Source organism: Lolium perenne, chromosome 3 (genome assembly GCF_019359855.2).
Source record: "Lolium perenne isolate Kyuss_39 chromosome 3, Kyuss_2.0, whole genome shotgun sequence".
Taxonomy (NCBI): domain Eukaryota; kingdom Viridiplantae; phylum Streptophyta; class Magnoliopsida; order Poales; family Poaceae; genus Lolium; species Lolium perenne.
The window spans coordinates 21,711,992-21,726,307 of NC_067246.2; the positions used below are offsets into that span (position 1 = coordinate 21,711,992).

The window sequence follows — 14,316 nt, forward strand, 5'->3', positions numbered from 1 at the left end:
CGAAGGAAAGCCATCTTATGGCGGTGAAGAAGATCTTTCGATATCTAGTTGATACCCCTCGCTTTGGTCTTTGGTACCCGAGTGACACGGATTTCTCTTTGTGCGGTTTCACGGACTCGGATTGGGCCGGTGACAAGGTGGATAGAAAGTCTACATCCGGTGCTTGTCACTTCCTTGGGCGATCTTTGGTATGTTGGTATTCGAAGAAGCAAAACTGCGTATCCGTCTCTACCGACGAGGCCGAGTATGTTGCCACGGCTAGTAGTTGTGCTCAGATTTTATGGATGAGGCAAACCTTGCGGGATTATGGACTTGAGTATAGCAAGGTGCCTCTTTTGTGCGACAATGAAAGCGCCATCAAGATCGCTTACAATCCGGTACGTCATGGCAAGACGAAGCGCATTGAGATACGGAATCACTTTATTCGGGATCACATTGCTCGAGGCGATATCACTCTATCTTTTGTGGGCACCAAGGATCAATTGGCGGACATCTTCACCAAGCCATTGGATGAGAAGAGATTCATTGAGTTGAGGCATGAGCTAAATATCATTGATCCATCGAATCTTGCTTGACCGTCGTGCGCATATACCACTCTATAACTAGTGTCTTGTTGGGTAGCACGCATGAACATAGGGGGGGTGCGGTTTAAACTTATTGAGCTATCCCTCCCCCCATAATGCATAAAGAAATCCAAAACATACTCTATTTGTCAATCAAGTGACTAATGAGCTTCATGTTGAGTCTTAGTTGTGAGTCCTAGATACATCTACGTGACCTCATGCACCTCCTCCTTGAGGAGTTTTATGTTCTCTTTGGTTCTTCTTGATTTTCTTTGTTTTTTTATTGAAATTCTTTTGCCTTCTTTTGTGTTTGGTTCTTGTTCTCTTTTTTCTTGTGTTTCTTTTCGGGAGATTCACCCAAGCTTGGCTTTTCATGTTGACCTCTTGCAAGCTTGGTTGAAGAGTACCTTACCAGTTACATCTTCTGATCCCAAGCCCATTTCCTACCTCTTGAGCCATTCCGTCTAAAAGCACAAGTCTACACCAAAATCTGGAGTTTTTGAAATTTGGTAACCGGTACTACCGGTGTCCAGGCCGGTACTACCGCCCCTCTGCAATGTCCTGACAGCTGTCAGGATTTCGCCCTGGAGCGGTACTACCGCCTGGGTACCGGGAAGCGGTACTACCGCTTTCGCAAGCGGTACTACCGCTTCCGGATTTGACTTAAGGTACCGGGTCGGGCTGGATCTCACAATCCACCACTTTTCCCCAACCCACCTCAAGTCAACTTCCACCGCCCAAGCTCAAGAACTCCGAGGAGACCGGCCCCGATCTCCTACTCCGGCCATCCCCGGCCAAATCTCCTCCGTGGAGAAGCTTCCCCACCTCCTTCTTCACCATGGCCTCCGGTATGAACTTGAACCTCCCTCTCTAGGGTTTGTTGGATTCCCTAGAAGAATAGGCTAGGGTTTGCTGGAGCTCTTGGTGGAGAATCATCCTAGAAGGCTTTTCCATGTTTAGTGATACTAGCTAGCAACTTGTGGTGAAGCTGGTACCTCAATGCATTGGACCACAATCTAGATCTGGTGGTGCTGAGCTCGAGCGGTAGTACCGGTCACTTTGACCGGAACTACCGCTTGGGAGCGGTACTACCGCTCCGGATTGCGGTACTACCGCTTATGCTTTTCTTCACCCTAGCTGCTTGTTAGTGTCCTATGCTTTGCAAATCCAGGGCTTGTGCACTTACCCCCTATTCCCTCTACAATCTCTGCTGATTCACAGGTTCATCGAAGCCCCGTGCCCCAAAGTCAAGAAATCCTCCCGTCTCTCGCCGTCAAAGGGAAGAAGAAGGAGATGAGATCATCTCACCAAGGACTACAAAGCATCAACGAGCAGCAGCAGCAAGGAAGGCTACCACCACCGGACCGACAAAACATATGGATGAGTTGTCCAAGAACCAATTCTTGGAGGTCCGCAAGGTTAATCCATATTTGGTGGAAAAGAACAACCGGCTGTGCCCCAACCCCTACTTCTACCATCAATATCAAGAGGGGATCTACAATGACATCTATGGGAAGAAAGAGTTTGCTTGCTGCCCCCAATGTTCTATTAGCATGGAGAAGCTTGACTCGGAGCCCGAGTATTTTGGCGAAGCAAAGGCCATATGTGAAGAACTTGGGCTCGATCCTTTGATGACCTTCAACCACCCATACAACAAGGAAATCATATGCCAATTCTATGCCACCGTGGTGTTTGAAGTTGATGAGAATGGTGACCGCTCTCTCACTTGGATGACCAAGGAGCACCTCATGAGGGCCTCTTGGGAAGAGTTTGCACATGGTCTTGGCTACCAACTTGCTCACAACAACTGCAACGCCTTCCGGGTTCATCTCCAACCCAAGCCCATGAGCAAAGACAAGATGGTCAATCTCTACATTGATGGGCGAGCGCTTTGCGGCAGTGCATATGACCTCCTCCCACCTACGACATCATGAACCGCATCTACCGCAACACCATCAACCCCAAGCACACCAACCACGATGAAGTCCACGGATTCCTTGTCAATCTCCTCGTGCTCACCCAAGAAAACCAAGGCAGCGGCAAGCAATTAGATTGCATGGACTACATTTGGCATGAGATGCGTGATTGCGCCTTCCTTCGCAAGCTTCCCCAATACGCTCCATACATCATGAGGTTGATTTGCCTCAAGTGGGAACAAGCAAGGCGTGGAGACCTCCTCACTCAATGTGGTCTCCTCACTACTCACCCTGTGCGCAGCCCCATTATCAAGACTCATAAGCTGCCAAGGTTTGGCCCCAAGGCCCCCAAGGACAAAGAAGATGAGGTAGCCGATAGCGATGACTCCGACTATGTCCATCAATCCATCAAGACCAAGGGTTGGTTTGCCAAGCTCACCTCGCGCCTCAAGAAGTCTTTTTGCTTCAATGAAGACCTCCAAGACCGGATGTATGACGCCCATGTGCAAAACAAGAAGATCCGCCAACGCCAAAAGGCAATGATGGCTCATATGAACATCCCTGTCTCCGATGGCTCCGAGGATATCATCACCCCTCCCGGGGAGTGGAAGTCCAAGCACAAGTGGACTAGCTCCGAAGACTCCATTCCCGAGAGGGATTGGACCTGGCCATCACCACCACCTCATGGCAAAGCTCAAGTTGAAGATGAAGATGAGGATGAAGACGAGGACGAGGATGACGATGACGATGAGGAGGGCAGCGACGACGAGTGATCTTCCTTGGGACGCTAGCATGCCTCTTCTCCCTTTTTGGTGTTCCGATGCCAAAGGGGGAGAAGTCGTTCTATTAGGAACCGGGAATTTGCTTGGGGATGCCAAGGGCTTGGTGCTTCTTTTTGGTCTTTTCGGCCTTGGCATCACATTTTATCCCTAGTTATCTTGAACTTTATTCGTATTCGTGCTTGATACATTTGCTACTCTTCGTGGATCTCCCGGTTTGTAATAAGACTTATTATGGTAGTAGCCTATGTTGGCTTTCGGTATTCATCTATTGTGGCTACACCATCTATTTGGAGGCATAATTGTTGGAGTTTGGTTTTTCTCAAGGCAAAGGTATGTCACTTGCACTCAAACCCCTTGTACCATATTGTGTTGCCTCAAGTGGTGCATATGCTATATGTTCTATGTCATATATCCTTGTTGCATATGTGCTTGGTTTGTAAAATCTAGGGGGAGTTTTTGTACCTAGGATGTTGTGCATTTGTATTCAAATGCATATCCAAACTATGCACACATCTAGGGGGAGCTCCGTCTATATTTTGCAAATCTTGATCTTATCATAATATCTTGTGCTACATTGCAAATTCTTGTGTTGTCATCAAACACCAAAAAGGGGGAGATTGAAAGAACAAGTTCTATCCATAGTGTTTTGTGTGTTTGGTGACAACACTCGAATGTATTTCACCGTGTGCATAGTTGCCTTTATAAGATTTGCAGGTGCACGGTGTCCTCGCTGAGACATCACAGGATCAGAAGACTCAAGAGTAGTTGATAGGTTTTCTGGTTTTGCGTGTGTGTCGCGAAGCTAAATGGTTGGAGAGGAAAAGAGCAAAATGCAGTTCCAGCAAGCCCGGTAGTACCGGTACCAATAGCGGTAGTACCGCTATCCCTACTAGTACCGGTACCAGATACCGCTCTGAGCTTGCACGTGGAATGGCCCGCAGTACACGTTGCGGTACCTTTACGGTACCTCAAGCGGTAGTACCGCTCCCAAGCGGTACTTCCGCCTTGGTACCGCTTAGGTACCGTAATATAAGATACGACACTACCGCCCCAGTACCGTTGTGGTACCGGGGAGTAGTCCGGGGCTCGCAGAGACCCTTGCGGTACCCAAGCGGTACCTCAAGCGGTAGTACCGCTTGAGCCCCACGTGTCAAGTTCTGCGGCCAGACTAAGTCACAGAGCGGTAGTACCGCTCCCATGAGCGGTAGTACCGGTCGTGCGGGAATTGCACATAACGGTTGGATTAGTAGGCCCCTATAAAAGGGGGCGTTCTTCCCCAGCCCGCTCCAAGTCTTCTCTCTCTCTCTCTCTCTCCTCCATTGCAGCTGAGCTCAAATTCTTGAGGATCTCCCTCCCCATCCATCCAATCATGCCCAAACTTTGAGGGTTGGCGGAGGAGAACCCGATCTAAAGTTCTACCAAGAGAGATTTCACCAATACCACCTAGTCCTTAGTGGATCTTGATGTTAGGGTTCCTGTTGTGGGACTCCTTGAGGATGTGCTCCTATGGAGGCTAGCTTGGAGTTGTGCTAGCCCCATAGGGTGTTGGGAGCCTCCGTTGTTGTGGAGCTCGCCCCAACCTTGTAAAGGAACCGCCGCCTCGACCGGCTACTTAGTGGAGAAGGGAAAGCTCCTTCGTGGGGTTTTCTCGAGGAAGAAGGTGAGGCCTGTGTGGCCGTTGGACCTTTGTGGTCCACACCTCCTCAACGCAGACGTACTCCCTCTTGTGGGAGGAACTGCGGGAAACAAATCGCGTCTCTTCTCCGCTCCCCGGTTGTCCCGCTCCATATCTCTTATTACTTTGTGGTTCCTTTACTTGTTGCATCGCATAGCATCATACTAGGTTCACTATAGTCGCTAAAGCTATCACCTTTACTTCCGCATCGCACTTAAAACTGAAAAAGACATAAAATTTGGTTAGCGCCTATTCACCCCCCCCCCCCCCCTCTAGTCGCGCCATCGATCCATTCAATTTGGTTGCGCTCGAGACGATGATGTTGCTACGCGAGCGTACGACATGCCAGACGCACCGTCGGCCAGACCCAGTATGGCGCGTACAAGCAGTATGGCGCGTACGAGCAGTATGGCGCGTATGAGCACTATGGCGCGTACGAGCCAACCGCCTACGCGGAATCCATCATATGCACGCGTCGACCCATCTCTACTTGACCGCTCACAATCAGCTCGCCTATCTCCACCCCATGGTGACACACAGGTATTATCAGATACATCAGAAATTACAAACGGTCATATGTTTTTCTACAAGATTTACAAAAACATCATCTTCTGTGCACTAAAAATAGGAGGAGAATATTATCTCTACTAATCCGTTCGGGGAACGATTTTCATACACCCAAGGGAAGACTTCAAACATCGACAACACCACTCGCGTATGTTCATATTTTATGAATAATCACTCACACAACATAAAATTATGCCTATTATTTACGAACATTTTCCATCCGCATCAATCTTTTGATCCCGCCTGGTCAGAGATGGAAGCTGGATTGGGCTACAATATGCCTCCTCCACAGGTAGCTGGTTACTTACAACTCATTTTTTTACGCAGCAATTTTAATATATAATTTCTCGCGTAAAAAATAATCATGCTTATTACTTACAACTCATTTTTTTACGCAGCAATCTTTTGATCCTGCTTGGCCCAACATGGTAGCTGGTTTCGGCCACAATATGACCTCACCACAGGGTTGTGAGCATATGCAGCAACAATACTATGCTGGAACTTCTTGTCAACCTGAGAATCAAGGGATATTTAATGAATTCTTTGGAGCTGACATTATGAGCACACAATGTAGTTTAATTCCTCCAGCGACACAATCTCAGTACGTACTACAAACTCTACCACAGAACGATGATGCGTACTCAGATGATGAGGACGAACAGTACAGCCGAGGTTTGCGCCAACATCATCCACCACGTCACTGGTCGCCTTCTGGTGGTAAGCAGAGACCACCACGCCGTCATCGACAAGCGTGATATGTTCACAACTGTGGCATATTACTATTATTCCTACCTATGTATGACATATGTATGAGACATATGTGTATGTATGTTTCTGAGAGACACACATTTCTATAATTTCGCGTTATTATTCAACATAAAATTAAGTTACAATCGAAATGAAGATACATCGGTACTGCCAACACCACAACTTAAAATAAACGCTAAGAATAAAATACAGCTAATCACTACAACGGAATTTAAGATACAAGGAGAAAGTTAAACTGAAATTAACATGCATAGCTACTACAACATATCACTCTATTTGCCCTGCGTTCAGCGTGGCCATTTTCCCGTCTTGTCGCCGCGTTCTTCTGCTGCCTGCGCCTCAGCAGCCCTTTCTCTTAATCTCTTCCTTTCCGCTTCACGAGCCTCCCTGCGTACCTCTTCCTCTGCATACCTACGTGTAGCCTCATCATCCATCCTCTTCTGATTCATCTCACGATTTCGAGCTTGCTGCGCCCTTAATTTTTGTATCTGTCTCTCTCTCTGCTTTATCATTAGCAGTAGCCTTTTCCCAACGCTCCTCCTCATGGAACCTTGCCCATGCACGCCGCTGTTTTTCCTCCACCTCACGGCGTGCCCAATCCGGTTGCTCATTGTTTATCCAGTGAAACCACTTGCAAAGGGGCGGGGGAGACTGCAACACAACACAAATAAGACGGTAAATAAACGAAAATGAATGATATACAAATATGATTTTTAATCATGCTGTTAGAACATACCGCAGGCCTCGAGGATGATGAACTTGTTTGTGCGGGTGGATCATGATCATAGTTCGCGCACATGAAATATTTCATGCCGAACTTATCAGAAAAATCCACCACCTCCACTTTCGCAAGGCGGCCGCACCAACACCTCTCTGCTCTAATCCCCGGTGGTAAGCTTGCATTCTTCCCCTTTATCGGCCGATAATCCTGGTCTGAGTAAGGCACACTCATGCTGGCTAAGGTATGAGCACTTATGTACCAAATAATATCGACGCCTACTTTTATAGCAAACTCGACAGACAGATCGTGTGGGAGAATTAGGCGGGAAAATTAAGCGGGAACTGCCCTCAATCAGTGCAAACAGCAGAAAAGTGAGCAAATCCTGGAAAAAGCAGCATCGGAATCAGTGCCGGCCGGGCTGTCGGAGCGCCGACGCATGCCTCCACAGCTGGTGGCGGCACCCCCACCACGCCAGCGTGCCGCCACCAGCGAGGGCGGCAGGTACACACGTCGACGTCGCCATTTGACGGCAGCCTCGACAGCCCAACGTGCCGTCGGGGGTGACGGCGGCATGCCCTGCCGCCACCGGCTGCGGCGGCATGTGCCACGCGTCGGCTGGCCAGCCTGCCGCCACGACACTTTTGGCATTTGCACTGAGAGGTGGTCTTTTCTGGCATTTCACTGGGACAGGTGGTCTGATCTATCAAAAATTCGCCGGGACGAGGTAGGGATCATCTTCGGTCGCACCACAAAGCTGAAACAGAGGCTATTCCCCAGACTCGCACTTTCTCTGCGCTGGGCGGCACAACTGTTTCTTCTGTTGATGATCCGGTACATATATAGATCGACACAGCATCACGCTGGCACAACAAGCTGGTACATGTTTGAGTTCTTCAACCAGCAATACAGTAGTTTTTTTTTTTGTAAACAGAACCAGGAAGAAAATATGAACTTCAAAATTGAAAGAAGCACCCTTCCAGGAAACCATGCTTCGTAGAAATACTTGGAAGTATAGTTTTAAATAGCCAGCTATAAGATATAGCCGCGACCTCTAAAAAAGGCTATAGCTAGCCCGCTATAGCCACCTTTTAGCATTAGCATGCCTTTAACCGCACCTTGTTCGAAAGGCTAGAGCCGGCTACTTAAAACTATGCTTGGAAGCAACCCTAGTTAAAGCTATAGCAAATGGACGGACCAGATGCAGTAGAGTCAAGTACAATTGTGGAATTCCCCATAACTCTGCCTCTCAAACCTGCCCATACAAGTACAATTATGGAATTTCCTGCAACTCTGCGAATCACACCATTTATACAAATACAAGAAAACATCATAGACCAAACAATATCGATCGTAGTATCTCTTTTTTCACAATGAACCAAGAATCTTTAGTAATATAAAGGCTAGCAGATAGACTTGACCCTGAAACTCAAACTACAAAATCACACCACCCAAATAAATACTAGACAATGACCAAACCTTGGCACAAGAAGCTAGTACATGTACGCCAGACAATCTCAGAGAATACAATACATACAAGTAAGGCGTAGTTGTCTTGCTACATTCAAGCACTGCATACATCATACACGGATGCTAATTATTAACCTATATGCATACAATACTTCGAAACATTCTCCAGCATTCAGATCAGGTCCGCAAACCTCTTGCGGATTTAACCAAACATTTGTCGGTCCGCCCACATCTCAGCAGAATGGCCACTGCGAATCCGGTGCCGAAGCCCAACCCGGTGAACAGAAACAACATGACATCCACATTAGACGACTTCTCCACATGTGCCACACTTGGAGGAACAGGGGAAAAGCTGCATGGGTTGGATAATGGCGGTCCACACAGCCCGAGATTGCCTTCAAATGAACTGTTTTGGAATGTTGAAAATTGACCTGACCGAGGTATCTTTCCCACCAACTGATTGTTGCACAAGTTCCAGATACCAAGAAAGTTGAGATTTGTTAACTCCTCCGGTATATCACCAGAAAGCTGGTTCCTAGACAGGTCTAGTGATTCTAGTTGAGTCATCCTGCCAAGTTCATGTGGAATATGACCTGTGAAGGCGTTGCTTAACAAGTTTAATACATGAAGGGAAACAAGTCTACCAAGTGATTCAGGAATGGCACCATCAAATGAATTATTCGACAGGTCAACTGTTGTTAATGTGGTCAAGATCTTATCAAATGTCCTATAGATGCTTTTATACGCTATTGTGACAGTATCTTGATATGGATGGCCATGAAATCCACCTTCATAAGTCACAATAAGACCTGTAGTGTTCATCTCTGTCATCATTGATTCCAAACCCTCAAACAAATGTGAACTCAAATTACCAAAGAAATTGTTCGAGGCAAGATCAAGAATCTGCAAGCTAGAGAAGTATTCTCCAGATTTGTCATCTCTGTCAAGATAACCACCCATGGAGCCATAGAATCGGTTGGATCTCAAGACAAGGACACGAAGTACGGGAAGCTTCCCCAACCATGACGGGAAAGTACCTACCATGCGATTATTTCCTATGTCAAGGAACTCAAGCTGCAAGCACTTGGTTAGTGTCATTGAAAGCTTCCCTTTGATCTTATTGTTGTTCAAGTCTAATGTGTGGAGATTACATTGATCTTTGATATTGTTAGGCAGCAAACCTTCAAATTGATTATCCCGCAAACTCAACACGCTTGCGTGACCATCTTCTATCAGACATGAAGGTATCCGCCCACTGAAGTTGTTAAAAGATAGGTCAAGGATACTGATAACTGAACCACAAATTGAGTCAGGTATATGTCCACTAATGTTGTTTCTAGAAATTCTGAACTCGTAGCCAAGATACAGGGTGAAGTTTGGAAGCACTGAAGAGAAACTGTTGTTTGAGTAATACAAGTAAACTGCTGGTGGGCTTGGCATTGGAATCTGCCCCTGAAGCTGATTGGAACTGAGATCAAGAGTATGCAACCGATTGAAAGGGAGAACATATGAATTAAGTTGCATAGTGCTGAGCATGTTGTGTGAAAGATTCAAGTATGTAAGGCTACGGTTCCATGTCGCCCATATCCACTTTGGAATAGCTCCACTGATTCTATTACATGACAGGTCCAACGACGACATTTGGTTAAGATGCGCCAATGAACTTGGAAATCTCGTTAAATTGCAACTTGCTAATCGTAAATTGGTAACTCGAGGGAGATAGGTAGACAGAGAGCTGTTACCTTCTCCATCCATGTCCGTGACCGATAAATTGTTGTGGGGAAGACACAAATAAATGACACTTGCCAACCTCCAAAATGAGGAAAGATCCACCACCCCTACCAAGTTATTCCAGCCAATATCGATATATGCCAAACTTTTGAGTTGAAAGAATGACTCTGGAATATTTCCTGTCAACTGATTTATGCTTAAGTCCACATACACCATGTGTGAAGAAGTTACGTTGAAGTCTTGTAAAGAACCAGAGAGCTGGTTGGAGTGGATATCTAGGCGTTGCAATGGTGGAATAGTAAAAAGAGACGTTGGAAGCTCATCTGCATAATGAGTAAAGAACGTTATTTACTGTGGATGTTCCCCTGCACATATGAGATGTCTGACACAAGAGCTCATCTACTACAAGATGTAGGAGCATGCACACAGATTAACAAATCTTCAGTTCAAGAAAAGAACAAAGGCAAATTGGCTGGCAGCGATCCAAGTTTTGGATGGATTGGTCACAAGATAGGGTGACAATGGACGACGGGGTGAAGAAGCTGCACTGACTCACTAGGGAATATATGTCCACATGTGAGTCACGAGTGTGTAACATATAGTCTCCGATATTTGGCTACACTGAAAGGCGCATACGAAGTCCACAATATCAATAAACCACTCTTTGATTTTCATAATTTGGTAGTATCTTGCACGAGATAGAATCCTCCCATCTCTCTCAGTTATCTCTCCTTCCACCTCAGGTTTCATCTTAGGTGCACTAACGATATACAATAATCTCTCTATTCCTTTTCATGATGATGCTTTAGGCGTATGCCACTGTTACCGAGAAAGTGCACAATAGGACATGAATTATTATAAATTTGTGTTGCAAGCTAAAGCGTTGGTTTTTCTCTTTTCCTAAGGCTGGTATTACACGGATTATGATACTCCTGCCTGCCCAACTAGCTTTTGCCTATAATATTGTTTGGCTAACCAAATTTTACTATTTCCGTGGCTATTTTCCAGCAGGTAAGAAAATAAGTTGAGCAGAACACCTACGAAAATCCACATTGAATTATATTTTATGTCATAATTTGAAATAGGACTATAAACTATATGTGACGCATTTTTAAAAAGTCATATTCTTATAATGAACTCCGAGAGCACTACTTCTTTAAGGACATGAAAAATATCCAACTAGAACTACCAACGTAGCACTCCCTCTATTACTTATGTTGTATCTCTGTTCACAAAATACCCACCATATATTCAGAAAATGTGTGTTTCTTAGTGTCACTGGTTACATTATTTGCCTCCTGGAGTATCCATCTATCGCATACTACCACAATAAGCAAAGACACTGAACACCCATTCCCAAAAGACAAGGACGTTTAACTCCGTAAAACATAGCATACATCTAAGCGATGTTGTTAAATATGGCATTTGCAATATGTATGGATGAGTTATATCTTATCTTGAAAATGTAGAATATCATATGTAGAGGAACAAAAATCTAAAAGATCAATCATAAAAGAGTAAAGATATACAATCTTACCGCTGAGAAGATTAGATGAAAGATCTAGATCAATCAGGCGAGTTAGGTTAACTATTGAATTTGGTATGCGTCCAGAGAGGCTACACTGTCCAATTCGAAGAACGGTCAACTTCTTGAGTAATCCAACTTCATCTGGTATTGGCCCAAAAAACCCGCAGTAATTGATCTCCAAACTCTCCAAATTACTAAGATTGCCAACTGCAGCTGGTATTGGCCCAAAAGAGCCAACAAGGATATCAAGATATTCGGTAATACAATTTATTTCCAAGTTCCTCAGGCTCATCAGATTGCCAATTGAAGATGGTATCGACCCCAAAAAGTTGCATCCATTGATTTTCAAACTTCTCAAGTTTGTGAGGTTGCCAATTGCAGATGGTATTGGACCGCCAAATATGCAATTGAAAATCTCCAAGCTTCTCAAATTTACTAGATTACCTAAAGTTGATAGCAGTGGCCTAGTGAAGCTGCACTCACAGATTGCCAGGCTTCTCAAGCTCTTGAGTTTGGCAACTGAAGACGAAGATGTTTCTGCGAAGTTAACCCCGTGGAGTTTTAAGCTTCGTAAATTTTGCAGGTCTTCAATCCATGCCAAAATGGGCCCTAAATTTCTTGTAGAGTCCATCTGAGAGAGTTCCAAATGCTGAATAGACCTGATAATACCGAGTGAAGGTTGAGGCTCCACATGAACAAAATTCACATCAAGGCTTAACACTTTCAAATACTTGAAACAGCTAAAAGAGCTCGGTTTTGCAAAATAGAAATTGGTCCCATCTAGCATCATTGCCTCTAAAGAGCTTGTGTTGGCGAAGTTGGGCATATGTCCTAAGAGACCCCGATTCCCAGATAAATCAAGAACGCGTAGAGATTTTGATTTGAAGGTCTTACGAGGGAACAGCCCTTGGAGATTTGTTCCAGCAAGGTTGAGCACACTTAAATTGAGAAAATCCATGAAAAACTCTGGAAAGGGAGCAGCAGATATACCGAAGTTGCCTTCGAGGTTGATCACAGTTAGGGAGTGGAGGGTTGAGAGGGACATACAAATAGGACTAACGAGATTACAGTGCCTCAAACTAAGGACTCGAAGATCAGGAAGAAATTTAGCAAGAGTATGGCACCAATCTCTGCTGCTAGACATATCCACGAAATCAAGGTAGAGTTCTCTGAGATTGCTGAGGTTGCCAACTAGGTTCTGGAAGTTGGGACCCTGCAGCCAGGGCGAAACAACATCAAAGAAGCTGGTATCAAAGCGATAAACAGAATCATCAGGAGCATCATCATAGGTAGTTCAAATATCCAAGGAGATAAGGTTGGCAAGTTTGCCGATGCCAGCAGGTATCTGACCGCGAAAGACTGAATTTGAGAGGTTCGGGTGGGTGAGCAAGGAGAGCCTCTCAAATCCACTTGCCGGGAGACTGTACGGGCCAAAATTATTCATGCTAAGGTCAAGTAGTTGGAGCGAGGTGAGCTTGAAGATCACAGGGTCAAGGCCCTCGCTGTACAAGCCATACCCACTGAGTTCCAAAGCAGTGACATGGCCCGAGGAGTTGCTGCAGCCAACACCATCCCAAAAGCAGCAGTCAGTGCCATCCTGCCATGACTCAAGGGGGCTAGGGTAACGGAAGAATGAGAAGGATTGCTTTAGTTGGAGGAGGCTTGCAGCCTGGTTTGGATGACATCGGAGAGTGAGGTTACCATCACCTTGGACGCCGGAGGTGGCTAGCGCGGGAAGCACTGCAAGAAATGGTAGTATTAACCAATCGATCAAAGCCAGTGGCTTAACTTTAAACATGGCAGCGCAGTAGTTTCTTATCTCTTTGAGAGGAAGGCCTGGACCTTGCAAGGCTTTTTATAGAGGGGGTAATCAAAGCAAAATAGAAATGGTCAAGACTGAATGCTCCATCCCCAATAATGTAATGGTGAAAACCGCCAATGTGTGTTTGCTAGAGCTGGGTAATGCGGTAAGCACTGCAAGAAAGAGTAGTATCGTCCAACCACTCAAAGACACTGGGGTTTATAGAGAAGATAAACATAGTAGAATGGGAACAAGAGGTTCAGAAATAATGAAGCAGCATTTTCAGAAGTCGCGTTAATCAATGTTTGTGCAGGTCTTCACTCAAGACTCAAGTTGTTGAAATAATACAATGTGTCAAGGACAAAAAAGCGCTGGCGAAGCAAGACTTGTACTATATACTTGCGAGAGACTTATAGATTATGTTCCAATGGATAGAGACCATATGTATGTTGTCATCAGACACTCTGTCAGCTAATTTTCTTTGGAGCTACTAGTTATTGTTTCATTACTCTAAAGAAAATTGTGGCAAGGAGGATGGCGACTTGGTTGACTGTCCCTACGGCACCCAGTTCAAACCACCATCGAGTGGTGCAGTTGTTGGGTTCTAAAAGCAGGCAACACTATTTGTACAAATGATCGAAGGAAGGTGGAACTGGATAATAATATTTCGGTGGATCATAGGAGAGAATGGAATTAAACACATCTCCAACGAAGCAGCACAGGTTGAACAGAACAGTAGTACCTTTTTTTTTGCGGGTACCTTCGACGAAGCAGCACGAGCTCCCACCCGTCCTGCA

At 45.5% G+C, this 14,316-nt stretch overlaps 2 pseudogenes; both read right to left on the reverse strand.

Annotated features, from left to right (window-relative positions):
* Positions 1-8,409: 8,409 nt before the first annotated feature.
* On the reverse strand, positions 8,410-9,632 carry LOC139830067 (receptor like protein 27-like; annotated as a pseudogene).
* Positions 9,633-12,341: 2,709 nt separating this feature from the next.
* LOC127340911 (receptor-like protein 6) lies at positions 12,342-13,722 on the reverse strand (annotated as a pseudogene).
* Positions 13,723-14,316: the final 594 nt, after the last annotated feature.